Source organism: Pteronotus mesoamericanus, unplaced genomic scaffold (assembly GCF_021234165.1).
Source record: "Pteronotus mesoamericanus isolate MK-2021 breed Mesoamerican mustached bat unplaced genomic scaffold, CSHL_Meso_final scaffold_165, whole genome shotgun sequence".
NCBI lineage: Eukaryota > Metazoa > Chordata > Mammalia > Chiroptera > Mormoopidae > Pteronotus > Pteronotus mesoamericanus.
This window is the reverse complement of record NW_026555307.1, coordinates 7,951,363-7,971,405: the sequence shown is the minus strand read 5'-3', so window position 1 is coordinate 7,971,405 and position 20,043 is coordinate 7,951,363. Positions and strand designations below refer to the sequence as shown.

Genomic DNA, 20,043 nt, shown 5'->3' with positions numbered 1-20,043 from the left:
CTAACCCCTGTCCTTCTCAGACTATTCCAAAACATCCAAAAGGAGGGAAGACTTCTATGAGGCCAGCATCACCCTGATCCCAAACCAGATAAAGACCCTACAAAGAAAGAAAACTACAGGCCAATTTTGCTGATGAACATAGATGCTAAAATCCTCAACAAAATATTGGCAAAGCATATCCAGCAATACATTAAAAAGATTATCCACCACAATCAAGTGGGATTCATCCCACGGATGCAGGGATGGTCAATATACACAAATCAATAAACGTAATACATCACATAAATAAAAGACAGAAACCACATGATCATCTCGATAGATGTAGAAAAAGCATTCGATAAGGTACAGCACCCATTTATGACCAAAACACTCAGCAAATGGGAATAAGTGGGGCATTCCTCAATGTAATAAAGGCCATATATGAAAAACCTACAGGCAACATCATAATCAATGGGCAAAAACTAAAATTTTCCCACTAAAATCAGGAACACGACAAGGATATCCACTTTCACCACTTCTTTTCAACATCGTATTGGAAGTCCTAGCCACAGCAGTCACACAAGAAAAAGAAATAAAAGGCATCCAAATAGGAAAGGAGGAAGTAAAGCTATCCTTGTTCACAGATGACATGACAGTGTTCATAGAAAACTGTAGACTCCACCAAGAAACTACTCAACCTAATAAGTGAATTTGGCAAAACAGGGAGATATAAAGTCAATATTCAGAAATCAAAGGCATTTTTGTACACCAGCAATGAAAGAGAAGAAGAAGAAAGCAGAAAAAAAAATACCATTCGATATAGCAACAAGAAAAATAAAGTACCTAGGAATCAATTTATAAAAAGACGTAAAAGACCTGTATGCAGAAAACTATACAAGATTGAAGAAAGAAATTAAGGAAGACACAAATAAATGGAAGCGTATACCGTGCTCATGGATTGAAAGAATTAATATCCTCAAAATGTCCATACTACCCAAAGCAATTTATAGATTCAACGCAATCCCTATTAAAATACCAATGGCGTATTTCACAAAATAGAACTGACATTTCAAAAATTTATATGGAACCATAAACGACCCCGAATAGCTGCAGCAATTTTGAGAAAGAAACACAAAGTAGGAGGGATCACAATACCGGACAGCAAACTCTACTACACAGCCACTATACTCAAAACAATCTGGTACTGGCACAAGAACAGACCCATAGACCAGTGGAACAGAATAGAAAGCCCAGAAATAAGCCCAGGTCTCTGTGGCCATCCAATATTTGACAAAGGGGGAAGAAGCATAAAATGGAGCAATAATAGCCTCTTCAACAAATGGTGTTGGGAGAGCTGGACGGCTACATGCAAAAAATTGAAATTGTATCATCAGCTGACACCATACACAAAAATAAACTCAAGATGGATAAAAGATTTAAATATAAGTCGCAACACCATCAAAGTCCTAGAGGAGAACATTGGCAGGAAATACTCAGATATCCCACGCAGCAATTTTTTCACTGATATGTCTCCTAAAGCAAGGGGCATAAAGGAAAGAAAGAATAAACAAGTTGGACCTCATCAAAATAAGAAGCTTCTGCACTGCTAAGGAAAACGTCAGCAAAATGAAAAGGGAGCCAATCATATGGGAAAATATATTCACTAATGATACATCAGATAGAGGTTTGATCTCCAAGATATATAAAGAACTCACTCAACTCCACTCCAAGAAGACAAATGATCCAATTAAAAGACGGGCAAAGTATCTGGGCAGATGCTTTTCCAAGAAGAGCTATGGAGGGCCCAGAGGCATTTGAAAGGATGCTCAGCATCACTACCCATCAGAGAAATGCAGATCAAAATGACCATGAGGTACCACCTCACACCAGTCAGAATGGTCATCATAAACAGATCCACAAGCAACAGGTGCTGGCAAGGCTGTGGAGAAAAGAGAACACTGGTACACTGTTGGTGGGAATGCAGACTGGTGTAGCCATTGTGGAAAGCAGTGTGGAATTTCCTCAAAAAGCTGAAACTGGAACTGCCTTTTGATCCAGTGATTCCCCTGCTGGGACTATACCCTAAGAATACCAAAATGCCAATACAAAAGAACCTATGCACCCCAATGTTCATAGCAGCACAATTTACAGTAGCCAAGTGTTGGAAGCAACCTAAATGCCCATCAGTAGATGACTGGATCAAAAAATATGGTACATTTACACAATGGAATACTACGCAGCAGAAAGAAAAAAGAACTACTAAACTTCGCGATAGCATGGATGGAACTGGAGAGCATTATGCTAAGTTAAATAAGCCAGGGGGCGAAAGACAAATACCATATGATGTTACCTATAAGTGGAACCTAACCAACAATACAAAGATGCAAGGAAAATAAGACCAGCAACATTGTAAGGAAAGAAACCAGCAGAGACAAGAGGGAAGGAGGGGCGGAGTGCAGGGGAAAAGGAAGAGAAGGGGGAAGTCAAGGAACATATAGCAAGGACTCATGGACAAAACCAAAGGGGAAGAGTTGAGGGAGGGAGGAAGGGAGGGGACAAGGTAAAGTGGTGGGGGGTAGGCGGAGTCAAATATATTTGATAATATAAAGAAATTAATTTTAAAAAGATTTCATACATATATAGAAAAGAATCTGGAAGGATATATACAAGGTATATATTTTAGGTGGGGTAAAATTAATAAATTCTGATTTTTTGCTATTGCCAAAAAAAAGTAAATAGTATCAATGTGCCTTTAAGAATGAATGAAAGAGAGAGAGATGGAACTCCTACTTTTTGTGAGAACATGGATGGAACTGGAGAATAATAAGCTAAGTGAAATAAGCCAGTTTGTGAAAGACAAATACCATATGATCTCACCTATAAGTGGACTCTATTCAACAAAATAAACTAACGAACAAAATAAACCACAGGTACGGAAACATGGAGGAGACTGAAAGTGACCAGAGGGGATGGGGAAAGAGGACAATGGTGGAAAGAAGGGGAAAGGGCTAGACAAAGAACATGTATGAATGACCCATGGACATGGACAACAGAGTGGGAATTGACTGTGGGAGAGGGGGCGGGGTGGGATGAGTGGAGGGGGTAAAGGGGTAAAAATTGAGACAAACATAAGAATAAATATGATTTATAAATTAAAGAAATTAAAAAATAACAGATAATTGAAAGTACAAAAACTGAGTAGATAGAAGTTAGGAGGCTACAGAAATAATCTACATGGCTCAGACAAGGTGATTATGGAGAAAGGGTTGGAGAAAGTGAGATATGATTGGATTGAACAAGTAATATGAAAAAGAAGTAAAGGAAATTAAGTGTTTTTACCTGAGCATCTAGAGCAATGAATGTTCCACTTAACAGGGAACTCATTGTAATAAGAGCAGGTTTGGGAGAGAGTATTAAGAGTTTGGTTTTGAACTATTTGATATAATAAAGATGTTGAGTAGACAGATATATGTACAAATATGGAGTTCTGAGAAGATATTTGGATTAGGTATGTACATTTGGGAGTCATTTAAATATAGATGGCATTTAAAACTATGGGATTTGATGAGGCTGAGAGGGTCTTTGGATTCAAATGAGAAAGGAAGACAAGGAAAGAAAAGGGAAGTTTGAAGATTGAGCCCTGAGGCACCTCAAAATTTAGAAGTCAAGTAGATGAGAAGAAATTGCAAAGGAGACAGAGATGGGGCAGCCAATGAGGAAAGAGAAAAATTAGAAAAGTAGAATTCCAGAAGCCAAGTGAAGTAATGTTTTGGTTTTGAGGAATGATCAATTGTGTCAAATAGTGAAAGAGGAAGTACAATGGTGATTTCTGATTTAACAAATTACTAATGATCTGCACAGGATAGTTTGGTGGAGTAATGGGTACAAGTTCTGATTAAAGCACATTTAACAGAGCATGGAGCAAGAGTTGAAGGTAGGGAACATGAAAAATGCTTTTGAAAAGCTTTATTGTAAGAAGTAGCAAAAAGGAATGATATCAGCATGATGGCTGAGTGAGTAGACTCTTTTATTACCCCCCTTAAATTTATGAATGAGACAACTATGGCTTAACAAAGGATCCCCTGCTCAACAAACACACACAACTGCAAGATCCATATATCAGTACCTCTGAAAGTGGGTATATTGGAATAAGTAGGAGAGGAGGAATGGGAGGAAGGACAGGACATTGGCCATGGATGCAGTTTGGCACCCACGACAGCTCCAGTGCGTATGGGAGCAGTAGAGAAGTTGCCCTGTGGCCCTCACACTATGGTCTGAAACATAAGAGGGGCAAAAGCAGTAACCTTCAGGAAAAAGTCATCTCTCCCCACCCCATCACTACAGAGCCCAGTAGAGGTGACTGAGAGGCTTAAACAGCACAGTGATGCTGGCAGGGCAATAACCATTGCTGGTTACAGGGGGTGGGGGGCACAAAATGACCAATTTGCCTCCCTTGCTCCACCCATCATGGTAGAGCTTGGTAGAAAGCTGATATACCCCAAACGGTACAGTAGTGCCAACAGCCATTGCTAGCAGAGGAAGAGCCCTGATTTGTAAACTTAACTCCCTGCCCAACCAATCCTGGCAGAGCTACTAGACAGTGTAGACATCTCCAAAAACACAGTGGGGTCAGTGGCCACTATTAAAAAAGGAAGTAGTGCTGTGAGCTCACAAAACCAGTTTTCTACCATTCACTATGCTCCTCCACATAATGGTGCCCTGTAACCAAGGCACGCCCATCAAAGAGGGGAACCTCACCACCGCAGTGGTTACCCGCATTTTCCTTAACCAATGTCACTCCACCCTAATCCCAGAGGCACAGAAAGTGAAAGGTGATAAAAAACAAAAATATGTGCTATAGCGTCATCTATTGGAAAACAAGAGAAAGTACCCTACCTATTAACCTGCTAAAATATACAGAGTAAAACAATATATAAACAAGAAAAGAGTTCACTACCTCAAATGTTCAGGCACAGACAAAATCCATTAAGTACCATGAAAAACCCAAGGTGACCTGGGAGTATCAAAAACAAAACAAAGTCTTCAGAAATCAAACTCAGTCATGAAAGACTATGATTTAAATGACAGAGAATTCAAGATTGCAGCTGTGTCAAAACTCAGTGAGATACAAGAAAACTCAGAAAGGCTGTTCAAAGAGCTCAGGAATACAATGAATAAACAAAAAGAGTACTTTACAAAAGACAGTGAAACTATAAAAAAAGAAACAGAAATTCTGGAGCTAAATAGATTAATAAACGAGATGAGGAATGCATTAGAGAGCTTTGGAAATAAAGAAAACAAGATAAAATTGGGAATTAGCGAGCTCAAATAGGGAAACCTAGAAATGACCAAGGAAGAAGAGAGACTAGGAGTTTAAAAAAATTTTAAAAACTCCATGACTACTATCTGACTATATCAAAAGAACAATATAAAGATAAGGGGTATAAAAAGAAAAGAGAAAGAAGGGAACAGAAAACCTACTCAAAAAAACAATATTGATGAGAAATTCCCAAGCCTATGGAAAGAACTGGACTTTAAGGAAAGCTAACAGACCACCTAATTATATCAATACAAAAAGTCCTTTTCCAAGAGACATACTATTCAAATTGCCAAAAATTAATGACAAAGAATTCTCAAAGTAGCCAGAAAAAAATAACGTAACCTACCAAGGAAAGCCCATTACAGTATCATCAGATTTTCCAGTTCTAACATTGCAAGACAGGAGAGAGTGAAAAGAAATATTCAAAATATTGAAAAAGAGAAACCATCAGGCAAAGATGATGTATCCAACAAAGTTATTCTTTAGATATGAAGGAGAAATACAGGCTTTCCCAGACAAGCAAAATCTTAGAGAATTTATCACCATAAAACCTGTATTACAAGAAAGCTCTTCTACCAAAAACAAAAATAAAATCAGAAATGATAGATAAGTTACAACAAACACCATAGAAATACAAAGGACCACACAAGAATACTATGAAAGGCTATACACCACCAAATCCCACAACCTAGAAGAAATGGACAAATTCTTAGAAATATACAACCTATGAGACTAAATTGTGAAGAATGTGAAAACCTAAATAGGCCAACCACTAGCAGGGAAACTGAAACAGTAGTCAAAAAATCTCCCCCACAAACCAAAAGCCCAGGAACGTATGGCTTTACTGGTGAATTCTATCCAAACTCAAAGAACATTTAATAATCCTTCTCAATCTCTTCCAAACAACTGAAGAGGGAATACTTCCCAATACATACTACAAGGCCAACATTACCCTCACACTCAAATCAGACAAGGATGAAACACACAAAAATAAATTACATGCCAATATTGCTGATGAACATAGATACAAATATCTTAAAAAAATGGAAAATAACAATACATTAAAAGGATCATATATCACATTCAGGAAGAGGTCATTCCAGCATGTAAAGACAGTTCATCGTCCTCAAATCAATCAATGCAAAACAGTGCATTAACAAAATAAAAGATGAAAATGACATAATCATATCAATAGATGAAGAAAAAGCATTTGGGTCTGACTGGTGTGGCTCAGTGGGTTGGGCATAGTCCCACAAAGCCAGTTCTATTCCTGGTCAGGGCACATGCCTCAGCTGTGGGCCAGATACCCTGTTGGGGGTTGCAAGAGGTAACTGACCAATGTTTCTCTCACACATTGATGTTTCTCTCCCTCTCTTTCTCCCACCCTTCTTTTCTCTCTAAAAATAAATAAAATCTTAAAAAGAGAAAAAGCTGTTGATAAGATAACATATCCATTTATGAATAAAATTCTCAATAAAATGGGTATAGAAGTTATTGCAACATTCTAAAGGTCATTTATGACAAACCCTCAGCTAACATACTCAATGGTAAAAAACTAAAATTTCCTCTAAAATCACAAACAAGTCAAGGATGCCCACTCTCACCAGTGTTATTCAGCATAGTATTGGAGTCCTAGCCAGAGCAATCAGGCCAAAGAAAATAATAAAAGGCATCCAAATTGGGAACAAAAAGTAAAACTGCCACTATTTGTGGACAATATAATTCTACGTATAGACAACATTAAAGTCTCCACCAAAAAAACTTAGAAACAATAAACACAGTAAGAGTTTCAAATTACAGAATCAATGTACCAAATCTCTTCCGTTCCTATATACTAATAACACAATTTCAGAAATAGAAATAAAGAAAACAATTCCATTTAAAATTGCAACAAAAAGAATAAAATACCTCAGAAAAAATGTTAACAAAGGACATGAAGGACCAGTACACTCAAAACTACAAGATATTGCTGAAAGAAACTTAAGAAAACACACACACACACACACACACACACACACGGATAGATATTCTGTGTTCATTGATTGGAACATTGTTAAAATGGCCTTTTTACCTAAAGCAATATACAGATTTAATGCAATCCCAGTGGGATTTTTCACAGAAATAGAATAAAATATCCTCAAATTTATATGGAACCAAAAAATATCCAGATTAACCAAAGCAATCCTGAGATAAAGAACAAAGCTGGATATGTCACACTCACTGATGTGAAACTATACTACAAAGCTACAGTAATTAAAACAGTATAATATTGGCAGAAAAATAGGCTACAGAACAATGGAATAGAATTGAGAGCCAATAACCCTACATGTAAATAGGCAACTAAATGTTGAACAAGGAACCAAAGACATACAATGGAAAAAAAAGTCTCTTCAATAAATGGTGCTCAGAAAACTAGAAAACCACATGCAAAAAAATAAAATTAAATTGCTATGTAGCACCATATACAAAAATTAGCTCAAAATGGATTAAAGACTGAATATAAGAGCTGAAACAACAAAATGTCTAGAAGAAAACATAGGAACTAAACTTACAGACCTCGGTCTCAGAGGGATTTCTGTAAAGTTGACCTGAACGTCAGGGAAAGATAAAAAAAAATAGTAAGTAGAACGGAACGATAGCGAGAGAGGAGCCTTGGAGCCTGGGACAGTGGAATCAGCTTTCACACATCCGAACAGGTGAGAAATGCAGTTGGAGGCTTAAGAGGGTGGGCTGGGTGCCCACGGATGCCAGCACCAGAGGGACATTGAAATGGCCATTTGGATCCCCCTAAAAAGAGCAGGATCTGAATCATAAGTGGGGACCCTAGACTTCAACATCTGAATCCAAAAAAGCACACAGATAAAGGACAACTGCAAAAAGCATAGTGGTGCTCTCTGCCAGAGATAGGCAGCTGGAGATGCAAAGAGATGTTCAAAGGGCCAAAGCAAAAATTTGCAGTGGCAGCCACGTTCCTTGGCCTCTGAGCAGAGGCTGGAGCAGAGTGGGCTGGAGCCTGAGGAAAGATTGGTGAGGAAAGCTTTGGGGAGAGAACTGAGATGGTGGTGAGCGGGGACCCAGTGATGACTGACCTCCACTCACAGCTTCCATCTCACTCAGGAATAAAGGAAACAATAGCCCTACCCTCAGAACACTCTGCCCAGGAGTTGCGTGCAGGCCTGGGTACTGAGTGCAGAGCGGCCAACAGAGATAGTAGATCCCTGGTTGAAGGGGACACAGAGCTGTCTAGAGACCCTCAGGGAGAGACTGGAGATGGAGGCATTAGGGAGAGGACTGAGGGAGTAGCCGGGGGTTCCTGGTGCTGACTCCATCCCCACTCTGCAGTCTCCATCTTGCTCAAGCAGGCCACTCCCCAAAGCGGCAGCAGCAGTAAAGGAAACAATGCCCCTGCTCTCAGGACACTCCTGCCTGGCCAGGAGTTGTGTGCAGCCCTGGGTGCTGAGTGCAGAGCAGCCTGCAGAGATAGTAGACCCCTGGCTAAAGGGGACACAGAGCTGCCTAGAGATGCTTGAGGAGAGACTAGAGTCGGAGGTGCTGGGTAGAGAACTAAGGGAGTAGATGGGGTGATTCTGGTACTAAATCCTTCCCCATTCCACAATCTCCACCTTGCTCAGGCAGACCACTTCCTTGAGAGGCAGCAGCCTGTAAGGACATGATAGCTCTGCCCTCAGGAGGCATCCTGAGGTGCCTAAACCTGAGCTGAGGGCAGAGTGATTAGATTAACAATTGTAGGAGACAGACACAGACAGTAGATTTCTGGAAGTCTCAAAAGATTGCCTAAGGTCAGACAGGGTCAACAACTGACATCATCAGAGGCAGATCAAGAAAGAAAAGAGAAAAAAAAGACCCACCTACTACCACAGAAGTTCAATCCACAAAGTCAGGAAGTCGACACAGATCAATTTAAGAAGGAGAAGCAAAAAAAAAAAAAAAAAAGAGTCTCACAAGTAATGGGAAGAAAAAGAAACACCACCCACTAGAAGGGAAAGGAGGAATCCCCTCAAAGAGAACTAAATGAAATAGAGGCAAGTAAACTATCAGACATTGAGTTCAAAACAATGGTGCTAAGGAAGCTCAATGAGCTCAGTGAGCTCAAAGAGAACTATGAAAAACTACAAGGAAACCAACAGGAACTTACTGCATACTATATCAACATGAAAAAGGACATAGAAACTATCAATAAGACACACAAGGAAATGAAGAATATGATTTCTGAATTGAAGAATACAGTAGAAGGAATCAAAAGCAGGCCAGATGAAGCAGAGGATCGAATCAGTGAGCAGGAAATGGAAAAAAGACTCATAAAGAATGAAGAGGTGTTTAGGGAAATGCAGGACAACCTGAAATGCAATAATATCTGCATAATAGGGATACCACATGGAGAAGAAGAGGAGTAAGGGACAGAGAACCCATTTGAAAATGTAATGATGGAAAACTTCCTGAATTGGAGGAGAGAGAAAGTCTCACAAGTCCAGGAATCACAGAGGGACCCATTCAAGAGGAACCCAATGAGGCCGACTCCAAGACACATCATCATTAAAATAGCATATATCAAAGGCAAAGAAAGAATCCTAAAGGCACCAAGGGAGAAACAGGTAGTAACATACAAGGGAGCCCTGAAACGGGTTAGCAGCTGACTTCTCAACAGAAACACTACAAGCCAGAATGGAATGGCAATAAATATTCCAAGCAAAGAAATGCAAAGGCCTACAACCAAGAATACTCTACCTAGCAAAGCTCTCAATTAAAATAGAAGGTGAAATAAGGAGTTTCCCAGACAAAAGAAGACTAAAAGAATACATCTCCACCAAACCAGCAATACAAGATGTGCTAAAGGGACTGGTTTAAGAAGCTGAAGGAAAAGAGTGAGAAAGAGAAGAACACAGGTACAAAGGGAAAAAAATGAATAAGTATCTATCAATAATAATTCTAAATGTAAATGGACTAAATGCCCCAATCAAAATACACAGGATAGCTGAATGGGTAAGAAAACATGACCACAAATATGCTGCCTACAAGAGGCCTACCTCAGAACAAAGGACCTAAACAGACTGAAAGTAAATGGATGGAAAAAAATATTCCAAGCAAATGGACAAGAAAAAAAAGAAGGGGTACCAATACTTATATCAGACAAAATAGATTTCAAAACAAAGGCCATAAAAAGAGACCCAGAGGGACACTTTATAATACTTAAAGGAAGAGTCTATCAAGAAGACATAAACATTGTAAACTTAATACACCCAACATAGGAGCACCCAAATATATAAGGAAAACCTAGGACGACTTCAGGAAATATATACACAGCAACACACTGATAGTAGGGGATTTTAACACCCCACTGTCAAAAACGGACAGATCGAAACAAAACATCAACAAGGGTAGTATGGAACTGAATCATGCATAAAGTTAAATGGACTTAACTGACATATATCGAACCTTTCACCCCAAAGAAGCAAAATACATATTCTTTTCAAATGCACATGGAAATTTTTCAAAGATAGACCACACAATAGGACAGGAAACAAGCCTTAACAAATTCAGAAAACTTGAAATAATAAGAAGCAGTATCTCGGACCACAAGGACTTAATCTGGAAATAAACCTCAAGGAAAAACCTCAAAAACTTTCAAAGGCTTGGAGACTGAATAGCACACTATTAAACAATGAATGGGTCAATAATGAGATAAGAGAAGAAATCAGAAAGTTTCTGGAAACAAATGAAAATGAACACACAACAGTCCAAAACCTGTGGGACACAACAAAAGCAGTCCTGAGAGGGAAGTTGATAGCAACACAGACCTGCCTAAAAAAGATAGAAAAATTTCAAATAAACGACCTAACACTACAACTTCTAGAACTGGAGATACAACAACAAACAAATCTCAGAGCAAGTAGAAGGAAGGAAATAATCAGGATCAGAATAGAACTGAATGATATAGAGACTAAAAGGACAATTCAAAGGATCAAACAATCTAGGAGCTGGTTCTTTGAAAAATAAACAAAATCGAAAGCCTTTAAGCAGACCCATCAAGAAAAAAAGGAAGAGGACCGAAATAAATAATATCAGAAATGAAAGCGGTGAAATAACAACTGATACCACAGAAATACAAAGGATTGTAAGAAATTACTATGAGCAATTACAGGCCAACAAATTTGAAAACCTTGATGAAATGGACAAATTTCTAGAAAAGTATAATCTTCCAACACTGAAGGAGGAAGAAACAGAAAGCTTGAACAGACCGATAACAGCTGGGGAAATTGAAGCTATAATCAAGAAACTCCCGGCACACAAAAGCCCTGGACTGGATGGTTTCACAGGAGGATTTTACAAAACATTTAAGGAAGAGCTAGCCCCTGCCCTTCTCAGACTATTGAAGGTTCTCCATGTGGTATCCCTATTATGCAGATATTATTGCATTTCAGGTTGTCCCGCATTTCCCTAAACACCTCTTCATTCTTTATGAGTCTTTTTTCCATTTCCTGCTCACTGATTAAATCCTCTGCTTCATCCAGCCTGCTTTTGATTCCTTCTACTGTATTCTTCAATTCAGACTATCCAAAAAAAGAATCCAAGATGAGGGAAGACTCCCAAACTCTTTTTATGAGGCCAGCATCATCCTAATCACAAAACCAGATAAAGACCCTATAAAGAAAGAAAACTACAGGCCAGTATCACTGCTGAAATAGTCGCCGAAATCCTAAACCAAGTATTAGCAAACTGCATCCAGCAATACATTAAAAAGGTCTCCAAAATGGTCAAGTGGGATTCATCCCCAAAATCCAAGGATGGTTCAATATACACACATCAATAAATGTAATACATCATAAAAAGGAAAGCAAAGACAAAAACCGCATGATCATCTCAATAGATGCGGAAAAAGCATTCGATAAGGTACAGCACCCATTTATGATAAAAACACTCAGCAAAATGGAAATAAAGCAGGCATACCTCAACATAATAAAAGCCACATATACGAAAAACCTACAGCTAACATCATATTCAATGGGCAAAAACAAAAAGCTTTTCCACTAAGATCAGGAACAAGAAAAGGATGTCTGCTTTCCCCACTTCTATTCAACATAGTATTGGAAGTCCTAACCATAGTGGTCAGACTAGAAAAATAAATAAAAGGCTTCCAGTTGGAAAGGAGGAAGTAAAACTGTCATTATTTGCAGATGACATGATAGTGTACATAGAAAATCTTATAAACTCCACGAAAAAACTACTCAACCTAATAAGTGAATTTGGAAAAACAGAGGGATACAAAGTCAATATTCAGAAATCGAAGGCATTTTTGTATACCAACAATGAAACAGCAGAAGCAGAAATCAGGAAAAAAAATCCCCTTTGCTATAGCAACAAGAAAAATAAAGTACCTAGGAATAAACTTAACCGAAGAGGTAAAAGACCTGTACATAGAAAATTATACAACATTGAAGAAAGAAATTAAGGAAGACAGAAATAAATGGAAGCATATATTGTGTTCATGGATTTGAAGAATTAACATCATCAAATGTCCACACTACCTAAAGCAATTTACAGATTGAATGCAATCCCTATTAAAATACCAATGGCGTATTTCACAGACATAGAACAGACATTTCAAAAATTTATATGGAACCATAAATAACCCTGAATAGCTGCAGCAATTTTGAGAAAGAAAAACAAAGTAGGAGGGATCACAATACTGGACATCAAACTATATTACATGGCTACTGTAATCAGAACAGTCTGGTACTGGCAGAAGAATGAACACATAGATCAGTGGAACAGAATAGAAAGCTCAGAAATAAACCCATGTCTCTATGGTCAATTAATATTTGACAAACGGGGAAGAAGCATAAATTGGAGTAAAAATAGCCTCTTCAACAAATGGTGTTTGGAGAGCTGGACAGCTACATGCAAAAAAATTGAAATTCGACCACAATTTACACCACACACAAAAATGAACTCAAGATGGATAAAAGACTTAAATATAAGTCGCAACACCATAAAATTCCTAGAGGAGAATATAGGCAGGAAACTCTCAGATATCCCACACAGCAATATTTTCACTGATATGTCCCCTAGAGTAAGGGATGTAAAGGAAAGAATAAACAAGTGGTACTTCCTCAAAATAAAAAGCTTCTGCTCAGCTAAAGAAAACATTGGCAACATGAAAAGGGAACCAGACATATGGGAAAAATGTATTTGCCAATGATACCTCAGACAGGGGTTTTATCTCCACAATATATAAAGAACTCACATGACTCCACTCCAGGAAGACAAACAATCCAGTTAAAAAATGGGCAAAGGACCTGAACAGAGACTTCTCCACGGAGGACATACACAGGGCCCAGAGACATGAAAGGATGCTCATCATCACTAGCCATGAGAGAAATGCAAATTAAAACCACAATGAGATAGCACCTCACACCAGTCAGAATGGCCATCATAAATAAATAAACAAACAACAGGTGCTGGCGAGGCTGTGGAGAAAAGGGAATCCTGGTGCAGTGTTGGTGGAAATGCAGACTGGTATAGCCACTGTGGAAAACAGTTTGAAATTTCCTGAAAAAGCTAAAAATGGAACTGCCCTTTGACCCTGCAATTTCACTGCTGGGACTATACCCTAAGAATCCCAAAACATCAACTCAAAAGAAGCTATGCACCCCAATGATCATAGCAGCACAATTTACAATAGCCAAGTGCTGGAAGCAACCTCAGTGCCCATCAGTAAATGAGTGGATCAAAAACTATGGTACAGGAGAATCAAGATGGCAGAGGAGTGAATGGAAGTTACACTGACCTCCTCCCAGGACCAACCTGGAATTACAAATAAATCGGGGAGAAATCACCTGGAACAAACAACTGAACAAGAGCGAGAGAGGAGCCTTGTAAACTCGGAAACAGAAGAATCGGCTTTAGTGTAATCTAACTGGTAAGAAGTGTGGCACCACGGGCGGCAGCACCAGAAGGATATTGAATCGACCAGTTGGATCCCCCTGAGAAGAGCAGGGTCTAAAACAAAAGCAGGGATCTCTAGTCCACAGCACCAGAGCCCAGAAAGTACAAAGAAAACAGCCAGCTGCGAAAAGCGGCAGGGTTGCTCTCTGCCAGAGACAGGCCACTGGAGATGCAAAGAGCCTTCTATAGGGCCAATGCAAAATTTTTATTTGCATCCACCTACCCTGGTCTCCGGCAAAGGCAGGGAGAGTGGGCTAGAGATGCATGATGAGACTGGGGAAGGAGGTTTTGAGGCGAGAACCGGGAGAGTAGCCAGTGCTACTCAGTGCTGACTCATCCCCCACGCGGCAGCAGCCATTTTGCTCAGGAAGAGACCACTCCCCCTGAGAGGCACCAGGGTCAAAGGACCCGATAGCCCTGCTCCTAGGTAGGATTCCCCGCCCCTCCTCGTGCTGTCTAAACTGCCTGCTGAATGCAGAGTGGCAGCCACAGACAGTAGATCCCTGGCTAAAGAGGACACAGAGAAGTCTGGTGATACTTGAGGAGAGACTGGGGATAGAGACTTTGAGGAGAGAACTGAGAGAATAGCTGGCGGGATCCCAGTGTGGAATCCTCCCCCATACAGCAGCAGTGTGAAAGGACCCAATAACCCCGACCCCAGGAGGGACTCCGCCCCGCCCTGAGCTGTCTAAGGCGGACTACTGAGTGCGGAGTGAATAGATTAACAGCTGAAGGAGACAGCCAGAGACAGCAGATTCCTGGAAGTCTTGGACAGACTGCCTAAGGTCAGACAGGGTCAACATCTGACATCATCAGACACAGATCCAGAGAGTAAAAAAAAAAAAAAAACAGCAGTCTCCAACCATAGAAGTTCATATCACAAAGTCAGGAGATCAAGACAGATCAACTTAAGAAGCAGAATCAAAAGAGAAGACTCTCACAAATAACGGGAAGACAAATATGCCCCACTCGAAGGGAAAGGAGGAATCCCCACAAAGAGAACTAAATGAAATAGAGGCAAGTAAACTATCAGATACTGAGTTCCAAACAACGGTTCTAAGGAAGCTCAGTGAGCTCAGTGAGCTCAGAGAGAATTACAAAACACTACAGGGAAACTACAAGGAACTTGCTGCAAACTATATCAGCATAGGAAGGGACACAGAAACTATCAATAAAAGACAAGAGGAAATGAAGAATTCAATTTCTGAATTGAAGAACACAGTAGAAGGAATCAAAAGCAGGCTCAATGAAGCTGAGGACCGAATCAGCGAACTGGAGGATAAGGTAGAAAAAAGCTCCCAGAAAGAGCAAGAAAATGAAAAAAGACTCAGAAAGAATAAAGAGGCATTTAGAGAAATGCAGGACAACCTGAAACATAATAATATCCGTATAATAGGGATACCAGAAGCAGAAGAGGATGAAGAAGGGATAGAGAACCTGTTTGAAAAAGTCATGATGGAAAACTTCCTGAATTGGAGGAGAGAAAAAGTCACACAAATCCAGGAAGCACAGAGGGTCCCATTCAAGAGGAACCCAATGGGGCTTATTCCAAAACACATCATCATTAAAATGGCAAATATCAAAGACAAACAGAGAATCCTAAGGGAAGCAAGAGAAAAAGAGGTAGTAACATATAAGGGAGCCTTGATACAGCTAACATCTGACTTCTCAGCAGAAACACTGCAAGCCAGAAGGAAATGGCAAGAAGTATTCCAAGTCATGAAAAGCAAAGGCCTGCAACCAAGACTGCTAGACCCAGCAAGGCTCTCAATTAAAAGATAAGGGGAAATAAGGAGTTTCCCAGACAAAAGAAGGCTAAAAGAATACACCTCCAACACACCAGCACTGCAAAATATGCTAAAGGGACTGCTTTAAGATGAAGAAAAACTTTCTGTGGATACCTAGTTCCTTTCACAGTTGTCAATACTTGATATTACCAGTATTTTCAATATTCATTAATCTGATTGTGACAATGATGTATTTTAATTGTTCCTTTACTATTTGTTGAAACTAAATCTGTTTTAGTATATTTCTTGCCTATTTATAGTATTTAAAAAAAACTTTAAATGACTTTTTGGTATTTTTTATCCATGTATTGATTAAAGGTTTGTGGAAGATTTTTCCAAAAAACACCCCCAAAAAGCCTATTAACTATGTTTTAGATGTGTTGCAAATACTTTTCTATTCTATTACTTGCCCTTTAACTTTTTGTGTGTGTGTGTATACACACACACACACACACACATTACTATATAGTTAAAAGTTTAATATAGTCATATTGTCAATATTTACTTTATAACTTCTGTGTTTGAATATTTTACTTCAGGTCATGAAAAATATTAGTTCTATTTTCTTCTAAAACTCTTTAGATTCTATATATTGATTTTTAACTCACCTGAATATTGCTTGTATAATGTGTGAACTAGGGCTCTATATTTGTTCTATTTCAAGTAATAGTGAACCATGCACCTTATTTGTTGAATAAGCTTTATTTCACCCATTGACTTGAAATATCAACTTAATTATATATTGTTAGACAGATATATACATTTGTCTCTAGAATGCTCATTATATTTCATTGATCTACTTGATTATTTCTGTGCTGGTGTCATGTTGGTTTAATTGCCGAGACTTTATAGTGGGTTTAAATTTTTTTAATATTTTATAATTAACTTTTACATTTAGAAAATAAATAAAATCAATCTGCATTTAAGAAAGAAAGGAAGAGAGAGAGATGGACCTCCTACTTTTTGTGACAACATGGATGGAACTGGAGAATATTAAGTGAAATAAGCCAGTTGATGAAAGACAAATACCATATGATCTCACTTATAAGTGGACTGTATTCAACAAAATAAACTAAAGAACAAAATAAACGACAGGCATGAAAACATGGAGCAGACTGAAAGTGACCAGAGGGGATAGGGAAAGAGGACAATGGTGGAAAGAAGGGGACGGGACTAGACAAAGAACATGTATGAATGACCCATGGATATGGATAACAGAGTGGGAATTGACTATGGGAGTGGGGAGTGGGGGTGGGATGGGTGGAGGGGGATAAAGGAGTTAAAATTGAGACCACTGTAATAGAATAAACATGATTTATTAATTTTTAAAAAATAAATATAATTAATAGTACTTTAAAAAAAAACAAAACTATGGTACATTTACACAATGGAATACTATTCAGCATAAAGAAGGAAAGAGCTACTACCCTTTGCTACAGCATGGACAGAATTTACTGCATTATGCCAAGTGAAATAAGCGAGGCGGTGAAAGACAAATACCACATGATCTCCCCTATAAGTGGAACCTAATCAGCAAAGGAAGCAGAAAGGAAAGTATGACCAGCAATATTGAAAGACAGAAGAAACCGACAGGGACGGGAGGGAGGAAGGGAGGAGGGTAATGGGGAGAGGAAGGGGAAGGGTCAGATCAAGGAACAGGTGTGAAGGACACATGGACAAAGCCAAGGTGGGGAAGGATTGAGGCAGGGAGGTGTGGGTTGGTGGGGCAGAGGAAAGTGGGGGCAGGTAAATGGAGACAAATGTATGTGAAAAATTTAACAAAAAGAAATAAATAAAAAGTAAAAAAAACAAAACCTATGTATATATTTAACCAAGAAGGTAAAAGACTTGTACTTAGAAAATTATAATACACTAAAGAAAAACTGAAATAGGTATAAATAAATGGAAGCATACTTGGTGCTCATGGATAGAAAGAATAAATATTGATAAAATGTCCATACTACTCAAAGTAGTCTATAGCCTCAATGCAATCCCTATCAAAATACCAATGGCATTTTTCACAGATGAAATAGTCCTTAAATGTATATGAGTCCACAAAAGACAGTGAATAGCCAAGAAATATTGAGCAAGAAAAACAAAATTGGAGGTATCGCACCACCTGATATCAAACTATACTACAAGGTGATATCATTTAGAACAACATAGCACTGATATAAAAACTGACACATAAATCAATGGAACAGAATAGAGCCCTGAAATAAACACATCTATATGATAAATTAATCTATGACAAAGGATGCAAAAAATATACAGTGAATGGTGAAAGTCTATGTAATAAATGGTGTTGGAAAAATTGGACAAAAACATACAAAATATGAAACTAGACCACCTTCTTAGACCAATAAACTCAAAATTGTTTGAAGACTTAAATGTAAAACTCTTATAAGAAAATAAAGACAGTAAATTTTTTGATATCTCTCTTAACAATATTTTTTGTATATGTCTCCTTGGGCAAAGGATACAAATAAAAAAAGAAAGAAATGGGATTACATCAAACTAAAAAGTTTTTACACAGCAAAGATAAGCATAAAAAGAAACATAAATAAGAGAATGTGCTTGTTGCAATGGATTTTGTTCACTGGAGTTGTTAGAGAAATGTACTGATCCATCCTATCACTATACAAATAATATAAGTTTCTTCTGTTGTTTGAAAAAACATATTATTTCTGTACCTATTTTTATTTTTTAATTGTTGATATTTACAGTTGTCCCAATTTTTTCCCCCATTGCTCTCCCCTGCCCTGACTACCACCTACTCTCTCAGTCAGTCTCCACCCTGGTTATCCATTACCATGGGTTCTTTATGCATGTTCCTTGATTAGACCTTTCCTCTTCTTTCCTTTGTTATCCGTCTCTCTCCTCTCTTCTCTTCTGGTCACTGTCAGTTTGTTCTTTATTTCCATGTTTCTGGTTCTACTTTGTTCATTTGTTTGATTTGTTCATTAGGATCCACTTACAGGTAAGGTCATATGGTATTTGTCTTTCACTGCCTGATTTATTTCATTTAGCATAATACTCTAGTTCCATCCAAGCTGCCCTGAAGGGTAGGAGTTCCTCCTTTCTTTTTGATGGGTAGTATTCCATTATGTGAATGTACATAGTTTTTTGATCCACTCATTTATAGGACTACATCAAATTAAAAAGCTTCTGCATGGCTAAAGAAAACATCATCAAAATGAAAAGGGAACCCACTGTATGGAAAAGTATATATGCCAATGATACCTCAGACAAGGATTTACTCTCCAGAATATATCAAGAACTCATGATTCAACATTAGGAAGACAAACAATCCAATTAAAAAATGGGCAAAGGACCTGAAGAGACAGTTCTCCAAGGAGGATATACAGAGGGCACATAGACATATGAAAGAATGCTCAACATCACTAGCCATCAGAGAGATGCAAATTAAAACCACAATAAGATAGCACCTCAAACCAGTCAGAATGGCCATCATTAACAGCTCAACAAACAATAAGTGCTGGTGAGGATGTGGGGAAAAATGGTGCACTATTGGTGGAAATGCAGACTGGTGCAGCCACTGTGGAAAACAATATGGGATTTCCTCAAAAAACTAAAGATGGAACTGCCTTTTGATCCAGTGATCCCACTGCTGGGATTATACACTAAGAATCCTGAAACACCAATTCAAAAGTGCTGGGAACAGCCTAAGTGCCCATCTATATGTTTGTTTTTTTTTTTAATGTAAGGTCCTTTAGCAGGTCTAAATTTTAACAACACATAGCCCATTTTTTCTTACAATATTGTAAGGGCCCCAGAATTAAAATCTGGCTCCTTGACCATGAAAGAAGATAGGAAGGAAGACAGGTAATTACATATGAAGGTTGGACAAGATAAATGTGCCCTATGGAGAAACTATCTATGTCTACTCCCAATAATTTAAAGACATTCATTTGAGAAAAAATTCAGTTAATTACTTAAAAACAACCTTGAAATAACATCAGTTGAGGCAGC

The 20,043-nt window shown here is 38.5% G+C and overlaps 1 protein-coding gene across 4 annotated transcripts in view; it reads right to left on the bottom strand.

The window, feature by feature from the left end:
• Positions 1-20,043, bottom strand: part of LOC129083212 (zinc finger protein 420) — a 367,495-nt gene that overhangs the window by 12,867 nt on the left and 334,585 nt on the right. The window lies entirely within an intron of this gene.